This window comes from Crotalus tigris, unplaced genomic scaffold (genome assembly GCF_016545835.1).
Source record: "Crotalus tigris isolate CLP2741 ecotype Arizona unplaced genomic scaffold, ASM1654583v1 scf7180000019016.1132606, whole genome shotgun sequence".
NCBI classification, from domain to species: Eukaryota; Metazoa; Chordata; class Lepidosauria; order Squamata; family Viperidae; genus Crotalus; species Crotalus tigris.
The window spans coordinates 547,364-571,479 of NW_024097330.1; positions in this window are offsets into that span (position 1 = coordinate 547,364).

Here is a 24,116-nt window from a genome sequence, read left to right on the forward strand (position 1 = left end):
AAACAGAGAGGCTGTAGAGGAGACAGATCTTCACAAGGTAAGTGATCCAGCCTGGCAGGATGGGGGAGGGCAATTATGGGGACCCAGGGAAGGAGAATGAGGTATCTCAATGGGTCAGGGGAGGCCTTGGGTAGTCTGAAGCAGGTGGTATGGTCCATCACTAGGCCCCCATGGCCTTCCCCACCCTGAGATACCTCATGTGGACTTAACGAGCTGGGCATTTGATTAGCGTATGCGTGGGCGGAAGTAGGGAGTGATCGCTTTCAAGGTATGATATTCACTCTTACGGGTCCTCAAGTTACAAATGGAATGGGCAGGCTCCATTATGTTGTAACTCGAGGACTACCTGTATATCACAGCAAAACAGACATTTAATTGGAAAGAACTTACAATGAACCATTTGTAAATCTAATAAACAATACCAATTAACATATCAATTATATCTTCATATTTATTATCTCCATGTCCACAATACCCATTTTCTGCTGTTGGTGCTGTTTTCTACATTACACTACTATTGCTACTGATGCCAACCAATACAACTAAAGGTAACAGAAAAAATTGCTAAGATTGACATTGGCCTACCTTTGAAACAATATTCCGTATCAATGTATGGGAGAGTGAGGCACAAATAGGCGCAATTATATACACTAGGGTTTGAAAAAATATTTTAGACACAGGTACATTTCAATGTACTGTTTAAACTCTAGCTTATTTCAACATTTTCAGGATTTCTAAAACATCTTTGTTTTTTTCTTTGAGAGTTTTCTTTCTCTGACTGCTTTACTGAACCATCACCATAGACTTTCTCTGTATTATCTTTACTGCTCTGTCTGCTGCTTTACAATGATTACATCAATGTTGCATTGACACTCTTTGATGCCCCAATAAGTTTCCAATACCTATCAGTGATTTCTTTCTATTTAGGAAGATCATTTTTATCAGAATGCCAAAAAAAGAGGGATGAAGAAAGATAGTTGTTTTAAAACTTTACAGGAAGTATGGATAATCTGTATTGCCTGAAATGACATAAAATATCTGAAAATTCCATAATCATATCAGTTCAGATTTCCTAGGCTGATGAAAATTCTCAAACAACTCTTGAAGCTGCCTTCATTCTCAGTCATCCTCTTCCCTCACACATTTTGCCAACCATACTGAATTAAAGGGCTTACAGCAGAGGTCCCCAACCTTTTGGGTACCAGGTACCAATTCCATGGAGAAAGGTTTTTCCACGGACCGGAAAGGGCGTGGTTTTGTGTGCTGCCTGCATCCCACGGATAGAGCTTTGCTTGTTTGTGCAGACTGGTTGTTGGCATGCCGCAGCCTGTCCATGGACCAGGGGTTGGGGACTCCTGGTTTACAGGATTATAAAAAGGGAGTTTTTTAAAACTATATACTAAAATCAAAGTGTTCTTTTATGTGACATTCTTCAAAACCAATAAATAGGTTTTTAGAAAACAAATCTAAAAATAATTTAAAAGACAAGCAACAGATGTCTAATTTATAAATAAAGCATAAGATTCAATTGTGCCAGTAAAAGCATTGGCATTTCAAGTAACTGTTTTACAAGTAAACAAAGTGAGCACCAAGTTCTGTGCAAAGACATTGCTGTAGTTGACAACACTCCTGAGTGTGGCTGAAACCAGATTAAAATGCAGTTGAATAAAAATTAAGAAAATAAAATTAAAATACAACAAAACATAAGGTATATTTTAAAGCTAAAAATAAATTGTAACTGAAATTCCAGGTTTGTGACTCTCCTACATATTCACTTGATGCAGTAAAATTGCTTGGTGCTACCCCAACACAGGCTGAACAGGAGGCCCTTATGTCAGGAACTCTCCCTCAGTGTGAGCTACAACAGTGCCAAGCAACCTTCCTCCTGCAATTAAACACAGGAAGCAACCTTGGGGATTTCCTGGACAGCACTCTAGCCAGCCAGCCAGCCTTGCACTGACTGGCTTTAAACCCCAAAGCTTCCAATGCACAAAGGAGCCCTTCCCCCACAAAACAGGTTGAATTAGTTTCTCTACTCCCTTCAAAAAGGCTGAATTTGCTCAGTGACTTCAAATTTATTTTCCAGTATGAGTTTATAATTAAGATATAAATCAGGTTCCTCCATCTCATTGAGTTGTACATGGTGTTGCATACAGGCCTCTTGAATATTAATCTGTTCCTCCTCTGCTATTTCTTGGCTTGTAGATTGATCAGTTAAAATTTGAGCTTTAATTTGTAGTTCTGAGATAGCCTCTTTCATTCTGGAGTCCATTTGCTCAGTGGCTTCAAGAATTTTTTCCAGTATGAGCTTATAGTTAAGTTGTGGGTAGAATTCCTGCATTTCAGTAGGGAAAAAGAGTCCTTTAGTCTTTTAGTGGAGGCTATATTTAATCACAGTCAGCCAATATCCACCTCCACAATTTCTAACAGTCAGTTTCATCACCCAGCTGTTTCAGCTTCTTTATCTTTTCCCTTTTATGATAGTTTGAAGGTCAAAGCCAGCCTCAAAATCAAAAAAAGAAAAAAAAAGCAATTGCAGTGTCGGATTTCACCACAAGATGTCCCCAGTAAGTTATAGAATCTTTTTTTCCAGACCCTAATAAAGTTTTTCTCCAGTTAAAAGGATAAAAGAAACAATATTCTCCAAGTAAGTAGAATAATAAAATTCTATAATAGGGGTTTTTTCGGGACCCCAGAGTATCCAAAAGTAAAAATAGTCATTAAAATTAGATTATTCTTTCCTTTGTTCCAAAGCTTATCTTCCCAAATAAACAGATGCCACTCTGTCAAAGCAGGGAAATAATTCCAAGAGAGCATTTCCCAGAAGTAGATAGGGAATAGAGAGGGAAAAGAGAGGAAGGGAAGGGTCTCACCTGGATCTTCCACGGTGGTTCTTTACGCTTAGATGTTCTTGTGACTTGCGGCTGGTGCGGCTAAGTGATCGGCCATTAACATGGCTGATCTTTACTTGGTCGGCCCAAAGGAGCTGCCTCAGACCGCGAAAGAAGCTGCCGCCCTTCCGCGGTCGACGAGAGTCCTCCTCAAGTGTTCACCCCTCCAGGGCAACTTTCAACCCTATTCAGGGTCTACCGGCGAAGGGAAACCAGCTGGCGAAAAGACGACTCTCTCTGAGCGACCTCCAGTGCCGTGATCTGGAACCGGAAGTCAGTAGACCCTATTCTGAAAGGAGGTACCCGTACTCTGAAATCACAGCAGACAGAGTCCTCCCAGGCCATTTGCCTAAAAAACTGAGGAGTTACCACAGGTTGGAAGGTACCTTCACCTGTTGGGGGCTGTGTATTCCGCAGGTGGTGTATTCTGCAGGCTGCAAGAGACTCAAGTAAAAAAAGGGGAAGGAGGGGCCTTGGAGTCTCATTGCGGATGATGGGAAGAGCAACCTAGGAAATGGGAAGCTCAGAGGATTCCAACAAATTCTCCCCTAGGAAGACTGTTAGAGCCTGGAGTCAGGACAAATTGCCCATCCAGGCAGGAATGGGGAAGAAGCACGAACGCAAACTATTTGGAAGTGGACTCAGCTCAGGGATGAAGCAGGAAAAGCCAATTTGACTAAATAAAGATACTTAAAAGAAAAGGTACAGGAGCAGTTTGTTTCTCTCTCTGTTTCTATGTAACCACATGATATGTTTAAGATTTGTGCCTTCCCTAATTTGAGTTGATTGACATTTATAGTGGGAATGACCAGGGTGTGAAAACTGAGTGTTCTGTTTTCCTCTCCTTTACTCTTTGTCTTTGTGTGTGTGTGTGTGTGTGTGTGTGTGTGTCAAGGTCTTTGTGTGTCCCCGAGGTAAATGTTAACTGTTGGGTGTCTCTAATCCCTAGATAATTGAATTTTAAAATTCTGCTAGAAATTCTGCTTAAAATAAGCTACAAAAAACCCCCTCACCCTGTTTATCTGGACAGCAAAACAGGGTGAAGAGAAACGTGTTCTTTTTTTTTTTTTTAATTTCTGTGTGCTTTTAAGAAACAGCCCAAACTTATCAGAGGGGAAAATTTTAAGCTCATTTAGAGAAAAAGTTTTATTTGTGCATTTTCTGTATGTTGTAAATGGATTTTATCTGTCTATTCTTCTCCTGAAACGTGAGGAGCCCCATGAACTCAAGTTTGCTTGTGTAGGGAAATAATCTTATTAAGTTACTTTTCTTATCCTATCAGTAATCAGTAAAACTACTATGGAACTAATCCTGGAACGTATAAGCATTTTTCAATCTCTAAAATAATGTGGTCTATTTTAAAATAAACGTTAAAGGTAGATTCTCCATGCCCTCACAAATTGTACACAAAAAAATACTAGGCTTATAAAATTATTTGGAGCTTTCAGCATTCTCAAGCTGCTCAGCTTCTCTTTTCTCCTCATCTGTGGTGTCCCCATTTTGTCTGTTTATCTGTTCCTTAAACAACTGCAGTATCAATGTCTTTTCAAACTCTGCCTGCAAGCTATCCCCCATTTAGCTTCTCCATTTCTTATCCTCTGTTCTCCATTCCTCATGTCTGATCAGCAATGCCTCTCCTGGGACAGTCACCCAGAAAGGGGAGAGGGGATCCTGTTCTAATATCTTTCAGCCCTGCACAGATGACTCAGCAACCTTTGAAGGTAGAGCACACTGACCCAGATGCTGCCCCCAGAGGAGACCCTCCCTCCATTTGAGCCAGGAAATTGGGGTTTGAATCCAGCCATCCACTAGAACAGTGATGGTGAAACCTTTAGAGATTGAATGCCCCCAAACTGCCCTGCCTCCCCTGCTCTGCCTGCCCTGCCTCCTGCCCCTGCTTGCCTGCAGGGCCACCCACTGCCTGCCACAGTGCCATGGCGGCCACGCCCTCCACACATGTCCCACATCATCTGCATGCGATAGGGAGTGAAGATGGGGTCTTGTCCCCCTGCCCGGCTGCCATGTCCTTGGCTGCTCTGCTCTGCATGGACTGCACCCGGGGGTGACTCTCCTCCGGGGCAGTGCTGGTGAGGAGGCTGCTGCAGGTAGAGGTGGGCTGGGGGATGGCAGGCATGGCCACAGAGAGGGCTCTGAGTGCCGCCTCTGGCACGCGTGCCATAGGTTTGTCACCATGCAACCAGAATGGAACAGATCTTCCCAAGTCCTACATCAGATGCCTGTGAAAGCTGCAGAGGAAGGAAGGAACCATTGGTCCCCACGTGAAGCCTCAGAAGACAACTGGGAAAACTAGGGGGGGAGGGCAGAAACTCATTGTATGGTTTTCTTTCTTGTTCCATTTGTGTTATAATTAAGCAGTTGAATGGATTCATGGAGGGATGGCATTTGGGAATGATTGGCATGACAGGTACTGAACACCTTGGACTTCTGTCTAGTGGGAGGGAAAATTTGTCTAGGATGTTTGTATTGCCTGTTTTGTAGAAGTAGCTGCACACGCACACACACCATTCAGAATCACACTGAAACTATTCCCTTCACCTACCTCTATGTAAAGTTCCCCAGGCTGGTTCTTGCTCTGTGGCACTAAGGCCTTTGCATGCATACCTTCCTGAAAATTCCAAGGGGGAGGGAACCAGGCCCCCTCAGGCAATTTGCAATTCATATGCCCTCACTGAGGAGGTAACAGGAAAGAGATTTCCAAACCCAAGCCCTGAATATGTTGCACTCGTGGACTCATAGTGGGAGTCCTGGGGCTCAATGTGTGCAATTTAATAGCACACAAGCTAACCTCAATTGGACATCACAAACTCTAGGTGCACTAAACTAAGAGCTAAGGTAGGAAAAAACCCTTGAAAATGGGCAGCCAGTGGTTATGTACTGAGGATAAACATGGCTGTGAAGAATTTTGGGAGGCATGTGGTTCAAAAAAAAACCTGACTGGAAAGCTCACAGAAAGTGACTCCAACATTTGAAAATAATTGGCAAAGAATATTTGACACTATAAATTTCTTTTCCACCTAACAGAACTTTTGCCCTGACTTTTAGACTTTATAGGTTGGAAGGCTCCCCCTTTTGGGAGCCACTGCAGGGATCTTTTTCTGCTGCCTCTATTAGTGCTTTCCCCTTTTTGCATTAACAGTTTAAAAGCTTGTTTACCAAATCTCCCTGGCTAGATCAATTTTTTAATCTTGTGCCACACTTATATGGCACAAAGAGGGAATTGTAGAAAGACAGCAACCCCCCTCCCCCGAGAAAGAAATATTTTGGGGTAGAAAAGCAGGCCCAGATTTCTTAATAGCCCCAGGCAGAGGTCAGGTCTGTAGGAATGCAATTCGATAATCCTATCAGATTATCAGAAAGGTTGGGGCCAGGAAGTTTGGAGCTGATGAGATTAGAAAGACAAAGACCCCTAAAATCTACATATCCCACCCAAACTCTAAAGACATGACCCTTAGGACATAATAGGATTAACCCACCAATACCAAAAAGGACACACTCAAAAAGCTCAGATCAAAGTTCATGCCACAGGAACAGGAAACAACTCCAAACATAAAAGCCCAAGAAGATATAAAAACCCACCACTCCCAGCAACATGAGTTCAGCTTTCCCAGAGTCACATTTCTGTCTGGCTCCGCTCTTCAATAAACTACAACCTTCTTTCTAAAACAGTCTCCATTTTGCTTATTCCTGGCTTGGACTGGACCCTGATAAAGGAAAGGTGTGAGAAGGAACGTTGGCTTACCTGAATGCCTCTTCTCAGCATGATGATAAAGATTCCACCAATGAGTTATTTCAGTCCTCCTGCCCAATCAGACTAAATTGTCAGAGTTGTCACGCCCATCTTTGCCTGGGACCTCCCACTTTCATCAATGGCGGAGCCAATGACAACAGTTCGACGTGATGACTCTCCAAGAAGTACAAGGTAAAACAACACACTGACACTGACCTAACTGATCTCTATAGGAGTGGGCGTGGATTCTTCATCATCATGCTGAGAAGAGGCATTCAAGTAAGCCAACGCTCCTTCTCCAGCATGATGACTGAAGAATCCACCAATGGGACTTACCAAAGCCCCCACAATCCCTACGGGAGGGAGTCAGTTGGGATCTGTGTCTCTAGTCCTGTCACTACCTGTTGTAGTATTCGTCTACCGAAAGAGGCCTCAGCCGAGACGAACTTGTCTAACCAGTAATGTCTAATGAAGAGGGAAGGCGAGGACCATGTCGCCACCCTGCAAATATCCTCTATGGATGCCTGTGTTGGCCACGCCGCAGATGTAGCAGCGCTACGGGTGGAGTGTGCTGTCACATAACTAGGAACTGGCAGGGAAAATGACACATACGCTCCTGCTATGCACACCCTGATCCATCTGCCTATGGTAGAGGCGGATACCTTCTGTCCCATGGAAGAGGATTGAAATGATACAAATAGGGCTTCTGATTTATGAAATGCCACCATGCACTTGATGTAACAGCGTAGGACTCTACGTACATCCAATGTGTGCCATTGGCGCTCCAGGTCATGTGATGGGCGGGGACAAAAATTTGGGAGGATAACCTCCTGTGCTCTATGAAACACTGTGTTAATCTTAGGGAAAAAGGAAGGATCTAACCTAAGAACCACCCTATCCTCATGAAACGTGCACAGGTCCTTCCTGATAGATAAAGCGGCCAGCTCCGATATACGTTTGGCGGAGGTGATGGCAATCAGGAAGGAAACCTTGAGTGACAAGTATCGCAAGGAACAGGTTCTAATGGGTTCAAAGGGTGAGGCGGTTAGGGCCTGTAGAACCCAGGGTAGCTCCCAGGAGGGATACCTATGGACCACAGGTGGTCTGCTATTTGTGACTCCTTTGAGCAAGGAGCAGAGCATGGGATGCTGAGACAAGGGTTGAGAACTGTCCCAGGACAGTACCGTGGAAAGGGCCGCTACTTGCCTCCGAATGGTGTTGGATGACAAGCCCTTATTAACACCCTCCAGTAAATATTCTAAGACCCTTGGGATGGTCACAATTGAGAGACTCAGATTGTTCCTGTCACACCAGTGACAGAAATTCCGCCAAGTGTGATCGTAGATGCAGTTAGTCGCTGGTTTCCTGGCCGCCTGAATCATGTCAATCACACCTGACGAATATGACTGCTGAATCAGGGTGTGGCGTTCAAGTGCCAGGCAGTCAATTGGAGCCAATGGGGGTCTGGATGTTGCAGGGACCCCTGCATTAACTGTATTTGACCATCGGGAATCCACCATGGAGAGGCTCACTAGGTCCGCAAACCACGGCCATCTGGGCCAGTGGGGTGCAATGAATATTAACTCCACCCATTCCTCCAAGACTTTCCTGATAGCTGCTGGGATCAAAGGAAGAGGAGGAAAGGCGTACAATAGGCCTTGCGGCCATGGGTTGCATAGTGCATCTGTCCCCTCCGCTCCCCGAGAGGGGAAACGTGAAAACAACCTGGGAAGCTGGGTGTTCTCCGGCAAGGCAAAGAGGTCCATGATCAGATGGCCCAACCTGTCTGTGATCTCCTTGAAGAGATCCGGGTGTAAGTGCCACTCCGAATGGTCCACAATTGACCTGCTGAGAAAGTCTGCCTGCCAGTTTGCCTCTCCTGAGATATGCTCGGCCCTGATGGAAAGCAGGTTCTTCTCTGCCCAGGAACCCAACGTTTGAGCCTCCAAGATGAGGGATTTGGAACGGGTGCCCCCTTGCCGGTTCACGTGGGCCTTTGCGGCTACATTGTCCGTGAGGACAAGCACATGTTTTCCACCAGTCACCTTGTGGAAGTGTTTGAGAGCAAGATGAGTCGCCCTGAGCTCCAACCAGTTTATGTTGTGCCTCAGGTTTGAACATGACCACTGGCCCTGAGCCATCTGGGTTTGGAGGTGTGCACCCCAGCCGAAGAGACTTGCGTCCATGGTCATAAGAATGTGGTGAGTCTCTTTGAAGAGAGTCCCCTTGAGCATGGCTGAAGATGTCCACCAATTGAGAGAGCATAGCACCTGACTGGGGATCTGTACCAACCAGTTGGAAGAGCTGGTGTCTCTGGTACAGGAGCATGAACCATTGGAGGGTCCGAGCATGTAGTCTGGCCCAAGGTACTATCGCTATGCAAGATATGAATTTCCCCAGTAGCTGGGAAAGCATAGTCCCTGCGGGCTCTGATGACCAGGTCTTGAATGCTTTTCTGACGGTCCTCTGACAGAAACATGTGACAAGAGTCTGTGTCTATTACCATGCCCAGGTGTAAGAGGCGGGTTGAGGGGACCGTCTGGCTCTTTTTGAAATTTATGGTCCCTGAAGAGTCCTGATCGTGAGGGCCAGATCCGACTGGGCGGTCGTGACAGAGGTTGATTGTATCAGGATGTCGTCCAGGTAGCACTGGATGCGTACCGGGGCCAATCTTAAGTGAGCTGCCAGAACCGCCAGGATCTTGGTGAAGACTCTGGGAGCAGAGGAGAGACCGAATGGTAGGGCTCTGTATTGGAAGTGGCAGTTGAAATGACAGAACCGCAGGAATTGGCAATGATCTGGGAGGATGGGGATGTGCAGATATGCCTCTGTGAGATTGACCGAGGTCATGAAATCCCCTCGCCTGATGCTGCCCAAGATGGAATGGAGCGTCTGCATCTTGAACTTCTGATACTGGAGATGGAGGTTCAGGGCCTTGAGGTCCAGGATTGCCCTCCATCCCCTGATGATTTTGGGACTACGAATAAGATGGAGTAGAACCCCTGTCCTGCCTGGTCCGCTGGGACCTCCTCTATGGCCTTGATGCTTAGTAGATGCCAAATTGCGTCTGCCATGAGACCCTTTTTTCTAGGGTTTCTCAGGGCTGGACAAGAGACAAAATGGTTTATAGGTGTGGATTTGAAGTCCAGGGACAGACCTTCTCTTATGGTACGCAGAACCCAGGAGTCTGTGGTTGTGTTTTCCCATTGGCGGATAAAAAGGATAAGTCTGCCGCCAATGGGAGGGGTTCCTCCTAAGTCACTTGGAGCGACGGAAGGAACAACCCCCTCTGCCTCGAAAGGAAGATTTGTTCTGGGTCTGGTGTTGGGACCTGTCCCTGTAATTCGTCCTGTTGACTGGACGGTCTGCCCTAGGAACAGGGGGATGGTATGCTTGTCCAGTCTCCATTGTTGCCGTGGTCTAAAAGGACTGACGGTGGCCATAGGGAAGGAAATGCCTGTTTGCTCTCCTAGACAAATGAGAAATGACCTTCTGCTTTTGTTTGTTCTCCACTAGGAATGGGGTTAATGCCTCCCCAAATAAACTACCTCCCTTGAATGGAGCCGTGGCCACTTGTCATTTGTGTTTCCTCTCGACCCTCCAATTTTTGAGCCAAAGCAGCGTCCGAGCAACTACGTTGGAAGCCATTGCTTGGGCCGAGTGCTTGGCGGCATATAAGGACACATCCGCCATATGCTCCGAGATCGCTATGAGTTTGGTCAGGTCCTGGTGGACTCTGACCTCCTCCAGGGGAATCCTCTCCTGAAGCTGTCTAAGCCAAGTGAGGGAAATCCTAGCGAAAAAAGAAGTGGCGGTAGCCGCCTTCGCAGCCCATGCAGATGCTTGATGAGCTTTGCAAAATGCTAGCTCAGATTTCTTATCCTCTACCTTAAGGGCATCAGATACATCAGATAAGACTGGAGGCCAAGAATAGTGGGGCTATGGATTCATTCATTTTGGGTACCTCCATTAGGTCAGTCAAGTTTTGAGCCATGTCTACTATCTTACGTTCAGCTCCCGCCTGGGATGGTTGTGCAGCCGGGGATTCCCATTATCCCTGAATATTCTTCAGGAATAAAGGGGGGCAGGGAATTTGTTGACGCCGAATTACCGGTTTGGAGAACAGGGGATTTGTGTCCTGGCCAGTGGAAGTTTCCGGGCTGGAGGCTGGGTCAGAAGTGATCTTACCTGCTGCACATGCCCTGCGAAGTAAGGAGGGAAAGAGCGAAGCATTGAAGAGCTCTGCCATGGGCTGGGAGTCTTGTGGAGGCTCCTCGCAGTCCGACCACCGGTCTGCATTCCTGTCATAGCCCGAAGCGCTGGAAGAGTTGGATTCAGGATATTGGGATGGAGAAGCTGCCCCGGTGTAGTCCATCAGTGCAGGTCGTGATGAGGTGGTTGGCACCAATGGGGATTTTTGGTGACCCGAGGATGTCATGACTTGAATGACTGCCTGTGAAATCAATGACTGCAGTTGGTCGGTAAAGCAAGGTCCCTGTGGGAGACAAAGTCCTGCTGCAGTCGGTGTGAAGGTTGCTGTGGGTGCCGTGGAGGGGCCTGGTAGCTCGAGATCCTCTCCAAAGAGGGGTGTGCTGCCCTGACCTGAGACCTGCCGAAGCTCCCCCTCAGGCAACCAAGCTCTTGGTGAAGTGAGCAATTGTTGGACCATCTCAGGAGCTGCAGTCAGAGGAAGTGGTGATTTGTGCCCCTCCCCCTCAGACAAGTGTTGGGCCCGAGAGAATTGCTTCTCTAGGGCTCGGTGCATGCGATCGCCCTGTTTGTCGCTAGCCTTGCTTGACCTCTTGCTGTATTTGGCTTTGGCCTTACCCTTAGCCTCCTCTAGGCCAGGAGCTGTGAGGCTGGGTTGCTTGTCTGCATCTGAAGACTGTGGCTCAGTGATGACTGCCATGGTTGATCGAGAGGCATTCCAGATGTGGCTCTGGAACTAACTCACTCCGCAAGAGACGTCAGTTACCCCCCCCCCGTGGAGGGACTGACTGCACGTGGATCAGCATGGTCCGGCCCACTGGCCAAGCTGGACACACATTGGGTGCAGCAAGGCGCTCGTCACCAAGGCAAAGGGCAAAGTTAATGTGTCCGTGTGAATAGTTTTGCACCAATTGGTGACGAAATCTCACGTGTCTCACAATAGTGGCAATGGTCAAGTCCTGATAAGCAACCATTAGATGCAGAGTGGCAGAAGCTAAGGTGAAGGAGTGCTAAGCGACAAAGGCCTCAAGAGCTTGTTGTCAACAGATCGCAGTAAAGGGATCCTCAACTTGTGAGATCAAGTTGTTGTTGTAATTGGTGAAATTAAGTTACAGTAGCTGTGCTCCAATGGGCGAGCTTGCTAATGTGGAATGTCAGAGGCCTATCAGTGGGGTTGTAGGCCTGCAAGATCACTCAAAATGGCGCCCGTAACTGTGAGGCAGCAAAACCTATGTAGAATATTCCTGAAGGAATACTCACAAAATGGCGGCCGCTCTTTTTTTTTTGTAAGGGGAGGGGAGGAGGGGGGTTTGAAATGATCGTAGACCTAGCCTGCAATCGTGTAGTAAGGCACTCAAGGAATTCTTGCCCCAAGTACAATTGAAGTGGAAGGAAAGAAGTAAGGAAAAACGACTCTCTCCGGATCACGCCTAACAGCTGATAGGTGCAATGGCCATATCAGCATATTCCGGCGGAGTCAGAGATTCCTTAGTCAAAAGGCTGCCATTAAGAGACAAGGCTCTACTAGGCCTCTTCTCCTCATATCGCTTGTAATTCCAATAACTTAGGCCAGTCCGCTCGCCTGAGGTAAAACCTTTGGAAGGGGGCTGACGGTCTAGCGGCTTCAAAATGGCAGTTGCAAAATTGAAACGGCCTTGGAATGGGCCGGAGGTGTTTTGGGGATGACAAAACCCCCGTAAATGGGTTGGAGAGAAGGGCTCAGCTGACTGTTGAGCAGGAGAATCTCCCCCTCCCAGGAAATTGTTCAAATGAAGAATGGGGAAGGGAATTTTATTCCCCATTAAGGGAATGGGATAGAGTTTCCTGCAAGGGAGATGATCGGAGACTAGAAGTCTCCAATTCTCCAGTGAAAAGAATCCACGAATGGGTAAAATTGAATAGTTTCTAAAAGTCAAACCTGCCTGAAGAGTAAGCTTTGAGAGTCCAAGTTATCACGTCCTCATGGGCGAAAGACTAAGATGAAACTGGGAGGTCCCAGGCAAGGATGGGCGTGACAAATCTGACAACTTAGTCTGATTGGGCAGGAGGACTGAAATAACCCATTGGTGGATTCTTCAGTCATCATGCTGGAGAACAGTTGGATCACACTACTGAAGTAAAAAGAAGTTAGAAAAGTTAGTAACAGTAACAATATATATTTGGTTTTAATTATATTCCAACTTTGAAAAAAAAATAAGGAAGAGTCAACTATCCACTTTATGTGACAAACTGTCAAACTTTTGATATCAGTATTAATGGCTTCTATTAATTGGCTATGATAATACATAGCAAACAATGTTAGAAACAAAATTATGTGATACTATCTATGACATCTTGATGTAGTACTCATCTAAATCGGCATATATCATTGATTGGACATTTTTAAAAAAATACTTCCAACTGAAAGCAGTTGACTTAATGTCATTTGATTGTTAAAACAGTCAAAACAAATTCCAATCCATATAATTTGATATTAAAAAGGTAAATATGTTCAAAAATATTCAGATGAGGTAATAGGAGTACAAGTTTACACTTATTAAAAAAGGAACAAGTACAGGAATAGGAAGTGCTTAGTCTCATTTGTTCATTGAAAATGTGTCATAAACATTTTGCCTTTTACTGAGCCTGTTTAAAATTTTGTGGCATAATATAGTACAGGACAGAACAAGGAGAGCACTAAATAAGGTACCAGGGTGCAAAACTAGGGATGTATTTGCAAGAAAGAAGTGGCATTATAAATTAGATAGAGAGATAGAGACAGATAGAAAAATAGTTAAAAATATATTCATAAACTCTCTTTCAGTCATAAAATACAGCTCAGTGATCTGAAATTATCTGCAATATTCTCAAAGGAAGAAATAAACTATATGTGATAATAAGCACGTGACATATTTTGAAGGAACATGAAAATCCTTTATCAATATTTGTTAGTAATTGTTTAAATATGAACAAAATCTGTTTGCTAGCAGAGAAGTTTGACAGAAAATTTATATTTACAAATTAATTATCTCTGGTTATAAGAATGCAAAGATTACAGCTGCAAGGTTGTTAGTAGCACAATGTTGGAAGAAGGAATCTCTGCCTACCTTGCAAGAGTGGCTTTTTAAAGTTTCTTATCTGGCGGAAATGGCAAAGATTTCGGCTTTCCTGAAGGATCAATCTCAAGAGAAGTATGTTGTGGTATGGAGGAAATGGATAGATTTTATACAACACAAGATGAATATTAAAAAATATTATTTAGCTTTTTAATAATTTATATTGAAAAGCCAATTTTCTTGAAAAGCCAAACTTTTTGTCTCTTTTTTTCCTTTTTATTATTATTATTTTCTTCTTTCCTCTTTTCCATTTTTCTTTTTTTATATATATATTACCTTTAATTATTTTATAACTTGTTTAAGTAATGTATTTAGATTTGTTTATAGTTTTATAACTTATATTGAAAAGTTAATTTTCTTTTCATATTTTTATGTATTTCTTTTTTTTTCCTTCTTTTCTGGTATTTATGTTTTTCTTTTTTTTACATATATATTGTTGTTAATTATTTAGTAATTTGTTTAAGTAATGTATCTAGATTTATTTATATTTTATACTTTTCTTAAGATTTTTTGAAGAAATTCTAATTAAGCCTATATCCAGCTCTGGGATAGTCGGGGGAGGGAAGGGGAGGGTTGGGGAGGGATGGGGAAAACTGTTTCGTTTTTGTATTGTAAAATCTTATAAATTTTCAATAAAAAAATAATAATGCAAAGATTAGATAGTCAAGGAAATATCTACCACTCTACTGAACTGATGAGTTGTTAATATATTTATAAGCTGCATATATTTATTTTCCAAGTGCAACTGCTTTACACCATGGTATGCAACACCAGTAAACAAATATTAAAATTATCTTACCTTAATAGATTTGCCAGCTATGTTAAAATACAGCAGCTAATAGCATTGTCCAACTTATTTAAATTAGAATATTTATATATGTCAAGCTACGAAACCTACTGTCTTTAGGATTGCTGTAATGCTTATAGCTTGTCTACAGTACCAGGGGGAGGGGGAGAGTTTTGGATTCACAGGTGTTCTTTATCAATGTGAGAGCCAAAGCCGTTGAAGAGTTGTTTTGGCGAACTAAAGTTTTTTCCTCATAATAATTACTGGAAGATATATTGGACAATGTGATCTGAACTGTCAGAGAGGAGAGGGAAATTTTCACTCTTTTAATTATCTGCTTCCCGCTGTTTCTCAGAGCTAGCTTCCTTTCTTTCTTACCGGTTTGCTAATGCCTAATAAAGTTTACATTAGAGAGCGCAATGTCTCTGGTGTTTTGCTTCGTTAGGCTTCTCAGCCAGAATTTAATAATATGACAAGAACCAAAACCCTTTCTCCAGAGAATTACACTTACTGAAATGCAAAGCAGTTTGAGTTTGAAATCTTCACCATTTCAAACTCAAAACAGGTTGTTACCACATCATAGGAAATGTTTTGGTGTTCTTCTTATCACCTTTTAATAAGCGGCCTAAGTTTGAAATTAGTTTTGGAAGCTCTTTTGCTGTTGCTCAGTTAATTTTGACTCTTGTTGCCCCATATATATATTGGTTTGCCAAGATTGTCAGTACAACTGCTTCTCCAGCATGATGAGTGTAGAATCCACCGATGGGTAATCTCAGCCTTCCTGCTCAGTTGAGACTAAGTCAGAAATTTAGCCATGCCTCCTTCTGGGCTGTACCTTCCCAGTTTTTGACTTAGTCTCAGCTCAGCAGGACACAATTTATTTGGCTCCTCTGTTTAGACTAGGTTAAATGTGATTAGTTAGTATGATAATTAGTTTAATATGTACAAATTCCAAATTATCTTAAATTACTTATTTATACAATTTGGCTCCAAAATTTGTAGGCTTCTTTCTTGAGGCCAACTGCAGCCTTGGCTCCAGAGAGCCTTGCAGGCTCCCTATGAGCTAAATTTGGGCCTTTCCAGATTACCGGAGCAACAAGGCTCCGATTCAGCTGATCCGCGCAAAACGGAGAGTTCCCTTACCGGGTGGTTCCCTTCGAAGCTCTGGGAGGCCGGACGGCCTCATCGAGACCGCATTATCACAGTGAGGCCTTGTTTGAAGCTCAGATCGCAGCGGAGGCTGTGCAACAAAACAGCAAGTTAATATTATCTTAACTTCAGAGCGAGGGGAGAAAAGCCTCTATCCAGCAGGCAGGGCTCCTTCAGGGCCTCCCCAGGCCAGGCAAGGGCATTTCTTTTGCTCATTAATTTTGGCACAGTTGCCATTTTGGGAGCATTTGGAGCATTTGCAGGCACAGCTGCCATTTTGAAAGGGCCTCGTATTTCTTACGCGTGCAGCTGGGCCTTCATCAAGCCCTTATCTTGGCCTGTTGTGACAGGCTTGGAATGGGGGGACATACTACAGAGCTCCTTTTTCCATAAGGGTCAGGCCCTGTACACTCTATTGAAAAGACACCAAGCACAGGGGCATGGCCGCCAATTTGAATTTTCATCTATTGGCCATATCTACTCATTGCAGAAAAAAACTCCTATTTTTCCTGAACTTAAATTCAAGAGGGGGAATTGTAGTTAAATTCCATCTGTCCCATTTAGTTTGTGGTGCTGTGCTGCAAGGCTTGGACAGGCAGTTCTAGTGGACTGTCCGGCTGTTTGCCGTTGCTGTTGCTCAGAGCGCGGGATTTCCCTCTCTGACAACCAGCTCTGTGTGTTGGTTTGCCCCCATTCCTGGACATCTCCTTCTGGAATATCCAGGGTGCAATGACAGACAGTTCAACTCCTCAGCCATCGCAGGGCTCTGATGTTCCCCCCGCACAAAAAAAGCGCAGACCATCTGAGTTGGACACGGGGGGAAAGAAAAAGACCAAGGCAAAGACCTCATCCACCAAAGAGCCCTCCAAGGCAGCTGAGCGAGAGGCCTCGAGGAGACATCAGGCGCTGAAAAGGGAGTTCTCCAGAGTTCAAAGGCTCATGGTTCCCCCCGTTCCACTGGACCGGTCCCCATTTGAGCCTCAATTCATGCCTTCCCATGATGCCCCTAGGGCATGGTCTCCTCAGGGGGAAACTGGACAGGTCGGTCCCCCTCCCTCCTCTTCTCCCACAATACAACAGGGTCCTAAAGCCACGTTTACTCCAACAGCAGCGGGCCTTTGTTCCTCAGAATAAGACATGTGGTCAGATCAATTTCAGGCCTTTATGCACCACGCATTTGCGCAGTTTATGGCCTCCTTTATGGGTCAAGACCCATGCAGGTGCCACCTCCTCCACAGATATCCCTACCTCAAACAGGTCATGCCCTGTTAACCGGTCCTGGCATTTCTGAGACATCCTCTCAGTTAGGTGAAGAGGGATCCGTGGATCTTGAGACTGCTGACATACCCATGTCAGAGGATGAGGAGCCGAGGCCGGGCCCGGCACCAACATCTGGCCTATTTGACCCTTCACTATTTAGGTCATTACTCATGAAGGCCTGCACCATGGCCAATCTTGCTCCTGAACAGGACCCTAAACCATCTACCTCCTCTACCCAGGACTCGAACCTTTTGTTCTCAGAATAGGTAGTGGAGGAGAAAGAAAATTCCTTGTCCAAACTTCTTCCGCAGTACAGTGGAGAAACAGTGGCCTTCTTTGGCCACTATTCCCTCCCCCAGTAGCACTGAGAAAAAGCTGTTCAATGTCTCTTCTTCCTTTTCTTCTCTCCTGGAAGTGCCTATCGTGGACACTCCACTAACCTCCTTGTTTTCTACCTCCACAATTCCAGGAGATATGGCAGAGGCCTTGAAAGTGGAGGAAAAGAGATTCAAGTTTTCCCTCCACAGAGCCTACCAAGCCTCGGCATGGTCAATTAAGGCGGCTACATCCTCCTCCTTTTTCGCCAGGTCATCCATCATGTGGCTCAGCCAGCTCCAGGCTCTTATCCCCCCTGACCAGGTGCGAGCACATCAGACGTTGGGCAAATTAGTTGCAGCGTCTGAGTACATGGTGGATGCGTCACTCCACTCTGCCAGGTACTCCTCCAGATCCATTGCGGCCACAGTCTCATCCCGCAGACTGCTGTGGTTGAAACAGTGGTGGGCTGACCTGAAATCCAAGTGGCATCTATCGATCGCCCCATACAGTGGAACACATCTATTTGGCCCAGTTCTCGAGCCGTACCTCATAGAGGGAAAGGACAAGCACAAGGTTCTTGCACATCCCTCTAAGAAGTCAGACAGAAAGCCTCAACAGGATTTTCGTAGACAACCTTTTGCACGGGAGGTACATGGGATTGGAGGCAGCCCTTTCGGGCTGGGCAGTTCTGGGAATGGCCCAGAGGCTCTCGATCCTTTCCCCCTAGGCAGGATTGACAGCAGGACCACCAGAACCCTGGAGCCAAGGGCCAGTACCAATCCAAATGACCCATCCGGGGTTCAGGGGGCCGCCCATACAGACGGAACAAGTGATGCCAAGGGGGACTCTCCCATAGGGGGTCGTCTGGCTCTGTTCAGCAACACTTGGGAGGTTACCACCACTGACTCTTGGGTGATTGATTACATAAGACACAGTCTCACCCTGGAGTTCTTCTCCGATCCTCCAGACTGCTTTCTACAATGCCCCACCTCAAGAAACTCCGCCAAGGCCGGTCTGGTATCCAAGGCCATCTCCCACCTGCTAGAGATAGAGGCCATAGAGCCAGTGCCCAGGGAACAGAGAGGACAGGGATTTAACTCCATTCTGTTCGTGGTACCAAAGGCCTCGGGGGGATGGAGGGCAATACTGCACTTAAAGGGTCTGAATCACTTCTTGATCTACAAAAGGTTCAAGATGCAATCCCTCAGGTCCATTCTAGCAAGCATCAGGAAAGGGGATTTCCTTTCCTCTATAGATCTGACAGAGGCCTATCTTCACGTCCCTATTCTTCCAGAACACTGCAAATTCCTCCAGTTCTGTTATGCGCACCGGCATTTCCAGTACATGGCTCTCCCGTTTGGCCTCTCTTCCACCCCACGGGTATTTACAAAGATCCTAGTGGTCTTGGCAGCCCATCTGAGGTTGATTCTGGTGTGCGTACAATGTTATCTGGATGATATACTTATCCAATCCAGTTCTTTCCAGTCGGCTCAATCGGACCTGGAAATCACCATCAATACTCTTCAAGATCACGGGTTTTCCGTGAACTTCAAGAAGAGTCACACAATCCCTTCAACTCGCCTCCTTCACCTAGGAGTGATAATAGATTCAAATCTGTGCAAGGTCTTCCTTTCTCAGGATTGCCGGAACAGCATCCGGACTCTTGTCCACCAGGTTCGGAGGGAGAAGGTAGTTCCTCTGGTCCTACTGTCTCAACTATTGGGAAAGATGGTCTCTGGTATGGGGATAGTTCCATGGGCCAGGCTACACTCAAGAAACCTCCTGTGGTTTCTCCTTCCTTTCCAGAAATGGTGCATGAGTTCATCCATCAGGAGGGTGAGGGTTCCGCATCAGATACTATCGTCCCTTCTGTGGTGGACCTCAGCGGCAATGGCCAGGGGATCCCTCTTCAAAGAACCTATCAGGCTTACCTTGACCACAGATGCCAGCCTGTTTGGTTGGGGCGCTCACCTGCTGACACATCTAGTGCAGGGTCAATGGTCACATTTGGACTTAGCCCACAACATAAACTGGCTCGAACTCAGGGCCATTCATCTGGCTCTCCGTCAATTCTCCACCGTAGTGGCGGGGAAGCACGTTCTCATACTGATGGACAACGTAACAGCCAAGGCACACATCAACAGGCAGGGAGGGACCCGGTCCAGGTCTCTTATGCTAGAAGCTCAGGGCCTGGGTTATTGGGCAAAGTCCAATCTGGGATCCATCAGGGTGGAGCACATATCGGGAGAGGCGAATTGTCAAGCGGATTCCCTGAGCAGGGTTACGGTCGACCATTCGGAGTGGCGCCTGGACCCAGCTCTGTTCAGGGAGATCTCGGTCAGATTCAGGCAACCCCAATTGGACCTCTTTGCCTTCCCGAAAAACTCCCAACTGCCCAGATACTTCATCAGGTTCCCATCTCCGGGAGCGGAGGGAACAGACGCTCTTCGCAGCGAGTGGCCCAGAGGTCTGGTATACGCATCCCCCCTCCCGCTGATACTGGCAACCATCTGCAAGATGCTGCAGGAGCAGCCAGAAATCATCTTAGCTGTTCCACACTGGCCGAGGCGGCCATGGTTTGCCGACCTTGTGGATCTCTCAATCTCACCGCCATGGAGGATTCCTCCAGATCGCATCTCCCTCAGCCAAGGGGTCCTTCAGCATCTGGACCCACAGTGGCTCCAGCTGGCCGCCTGGCACTTGAGCGGGAGAATTTAGCCAGACAATCCTATTCATCCGGGGTGATCTCGATGATCCAGGCCTCAAGACATCCCTCGACTAATAGGATTTATGATGCCACGTGGAAGAATTTTTGCATGTGGTGTAGTAGGCATCATCTCAGTCCACTATCGGTCACCATCCCTAACATCTTGGATTATCTATTGGAAGGCATGGATAAGGGCTTATCACCAAGCACTATCCGCAGACAGGTAGCAGCCTTATCAACGGTACTTACTTGCGACAATCTAGTTCCATTAGCGCAACATCCAGCAGTCGCTGCTTTTCTCAAAGGGGCAACCAACGCCAGGCCGCCTGCAGTTCATCGTTATCCCTCTTGGGATCTGCCACGAGTGCTGCAAGCACTAATAGCTTCACCGTTTGAACCCATCCAGTCTTGCTCACTTCACTTCCTTTCTCTGAAAGTTGCCTTTTTAGTCGCGATCACATCAGCCAGACGTATTTCGGTACTGGCTGCGCTCTCCATCAGGAGTGACTTGTACACCTTTTTTGAGGATAGGGTTGTTCTTAGATTAGATCCATCCTTCATTCCGAAGGTTACTACCTGGTTCCATAGGTCTCAGGATCTGGTCTTCCAGAATTTTGCCCAAACCGTCACATAATCTGGAGAGGCAGTGGCATAAACTAGACGTATGCAGGGCTCTGCGCTATTACGTTAAGCAGACATCTGTCTTTCATAAGTCAGAGGCACTGTTCGTGTTTTTCCAACCCTCTTCCATGGGTCAGAAGGTCTCTTCTTCGACCATTGGTAGGTGGATTAGAGCATGCATTGCCCATGCCTATCTCTTGCAGTCTCTTCCGGTTCCTGCCCAAATCACTGCCCACTCCACACGCAGTGCCGCTATGTCAGCGGCCTGATCTACCCAGGCATCCGTCGAGGAGATCGGCAGGGCAGCGACTTGGTCCTCGCCTTCGTCATTTATAAAGTATTATAAGCTTGATAAATTTGCAGCGGCGGATGCCTCGTTAGGTAGGAGGGTTCTACAACAAGTAGTTTCTTCTAGTGGGACACAAGCTCAGACTCTTTCCCCCCCTGTAGGGACATGAGCGGCTTTGGTATGTCCCACCGGTGGATTCTACACTCATCATGCTGGAGAAGGGGCGTTGTCTTACCTCAGCATGATGATGTAGAATCCACACCCACCCTTCTCAGCATGATGATGTAGAATCCACACCCACCCTTTCAGGGCATGTGTCAGAGTAGGAGGACCCAATGCGTCGACTTCGTCATGTTTGTTTCGCCTTGTCAAAAACTGGGAAGGTACAGCCCAGAAGGAGGCATGGCTAAAGTTCTGACTTAGTCTCAACTGAGCAGGAAGGCTGAGATTACCCACTGGTGGATTCTACATCATCATGCTGAGAAAAGGCGTTCAGGTAAGACAATGCCCCTTCTCTTAATACTTGTAAGCTTACACATGTGTTGTCAGTAATAGTATCTGACAATCTTATCTGAGGTAGGCCTATTTTTCAATTGTCTTCAATTTACTCAATTGTTGAGGTCTCCTCTACTGACTTTTGCCTTCACCTTATATGTCCAAAATATTCATTTGATACTGAATGACTTGTTCTTCTGGTCTAGGGTATTTTCAACAATTTTCTTCAGTAACACAATCATAGTTCAGAAGCATCAATTTCTGGTGATTTAAGTACTGCATTTTTAACTAGGATATATAAAATTTGACAATGTAGTATTTCAGCTCCTTAGTATTTTGTTTAGTTTTGTCATAATGGCAAACATCTATTTATTTAATTATTGTGTTTGCTATTCTGATGAATTTTTGATTCTAGGAAGACAAAGTCTGTTTCAGTTCAATTTCTTCTCACTTCTTTAGTTGCTCATTGTTGGTTGACATAACACTTTTTTTTAAAATGCTAAACGTAGTAAATCAGTAGCATCTTTTTTCACATTCAACAAAATCGCTCTCACTTCCTGCCAGAAAGTCTGTATTAACTACAATTTATTTATGTATGCCACAGATCAAATTGATTAGGTACCTTCAGTTCAATGTCAAATTTTAGCAACCACAAAGGTAGATTTTCTTCAGGATGATCTGTCCCAATCTCCAACATTACACCCATCACACCTGTAATCAAATTCATCCAGCTATGTGTATTATACATAGCTGGATCTTTTTCATAAATGTATTCAAAACACAGTAATTTGAACCTGGTTATTTGTGCCTTCAATAAAAATTCTGGATTGATTTGTTTTAGGTTTGTTTGTTTGTTTTTTTGGCTCAGAGTATTTTTATAAGTCTTCTCCAACACCAGAATTCAAAAGCATCAATATCTTTTCTATACTGCTTCTTCGAATTCCAGCATTAGTGCTCCTAATCTCAGCTCGTTACCTGTATAAAAGACACCTGGGAGCCAGAAATCTTGCTGATTGAAAGGGGATCAAATACTTGTTTCACTCATTAAAATGCAAATCAATTTATAACTTTTTTGAAATGCATTTTTCTGGATTTTTTTGTTGTTATTCTGTCTCTCACAATTAAAATAAATCTACCATTAAAATTATAGACTGACCATTTCTTTGTCAGTGGGCAAACGTACAAAATCAGCAGGGGATCAAATACTTTGCCCCCTCACTGTATCTATATTAATTTCCCCTTGTCTGTTTTTTTTTTAAATTTCTTTTGGTAAAACTTGTTACAATGAATAAAGAAATCACGTTAAACATATTTGGGTTGAATAAATAAATAAAGCTTTGTTTCACTCCTTTGTTGAATGGGAGCCGGTTTGTTCTATCATGTTCTGCCCAGATTGTGGTTTCTTGTCTTATGTATAGGTTTCATATAGGACAATAAGATGTTCTGGGATTCAAGGCTTCCAGTTTGCCAATGCAGCTGCCATAGACGTCTGGAAGGCGAGCTCCGTCTTCTGCATCCAGTTTCACTTCACTGGGGGATTCTGGAAAAGGTTGAAAGTCGCCCTGTAGGCATGACCAGCAAGGAGGGGACCCCCGCTTGATTGTGGGAGGGTGGTAGCCCTCCCACTTGATCCAGGGCAGCTCTCCAAACCGGCGGATGAAAGACTGGCCATAGAAATATGGCTTGTCACTAGGCTGCAGACAGCCGAAGTCACACTTACCACTAGGCAACTATAAAGCAGCGCGGATAAGACTGGGTGAGATCTACCTCTCTTAAATCCTAACTATCTTTTTTACCTGCATAAGCTGCTTAAAGTACTTTCCCCCCTGTGGAGAGGGAAGGAAGATTTTATCCCTCCGTCTAAAAACAGTGGTGACTGACTATTCAGGGGAGTTTAAAACGTTGCAAGAATAACTTGATCCTAATTGGAATTTTATTTTTTAAAGTTTGTGGACTAAAAAATTTTCTATTCTTACTGAAGATCTGGGTTTTTACTTATAAAAAAGTAAAATTGAAAAGATTATAAAAACTTTGGTCTTAAAAGAAAACTTTAAATGGTAGGGGCGACATCTTGTGGCTAAACTTGATATTATAACTTGTTATTGCTTAAAAGAGACTTGGCCAGCAGCCTAGACTATAGATAAGACTTATGTAACCCAGCTGTGGTCTATACTCAGTGACAATTTTTTTTTGCATTCTCTGATTGTAAAGCTTCTAACCTAATACACTACTAAGAGAATATGGATGAAAATCAGGAACAGATTCTCTTTATGTTGAAAGCAATTCATCAAACTATTCTTACAGCTACTGATGAAATAAGAGGTTACAGAAAAGAACAAGATGTCAGCCCAGATATACGAACTCAAACTTTGATTACAACTAAAAAATCAACTACACAGAATATAACAGGAAAAGTGGAACAATTAAATATTATGATAGAGGATTCAACTGATCAACAAATACAGTCAATGGAAAATCCAGAAAAGGGAATGACAATATGGAAAAGGGAAAAAACTTCCTATATAAATCAGAAGAAACCTAAGTATC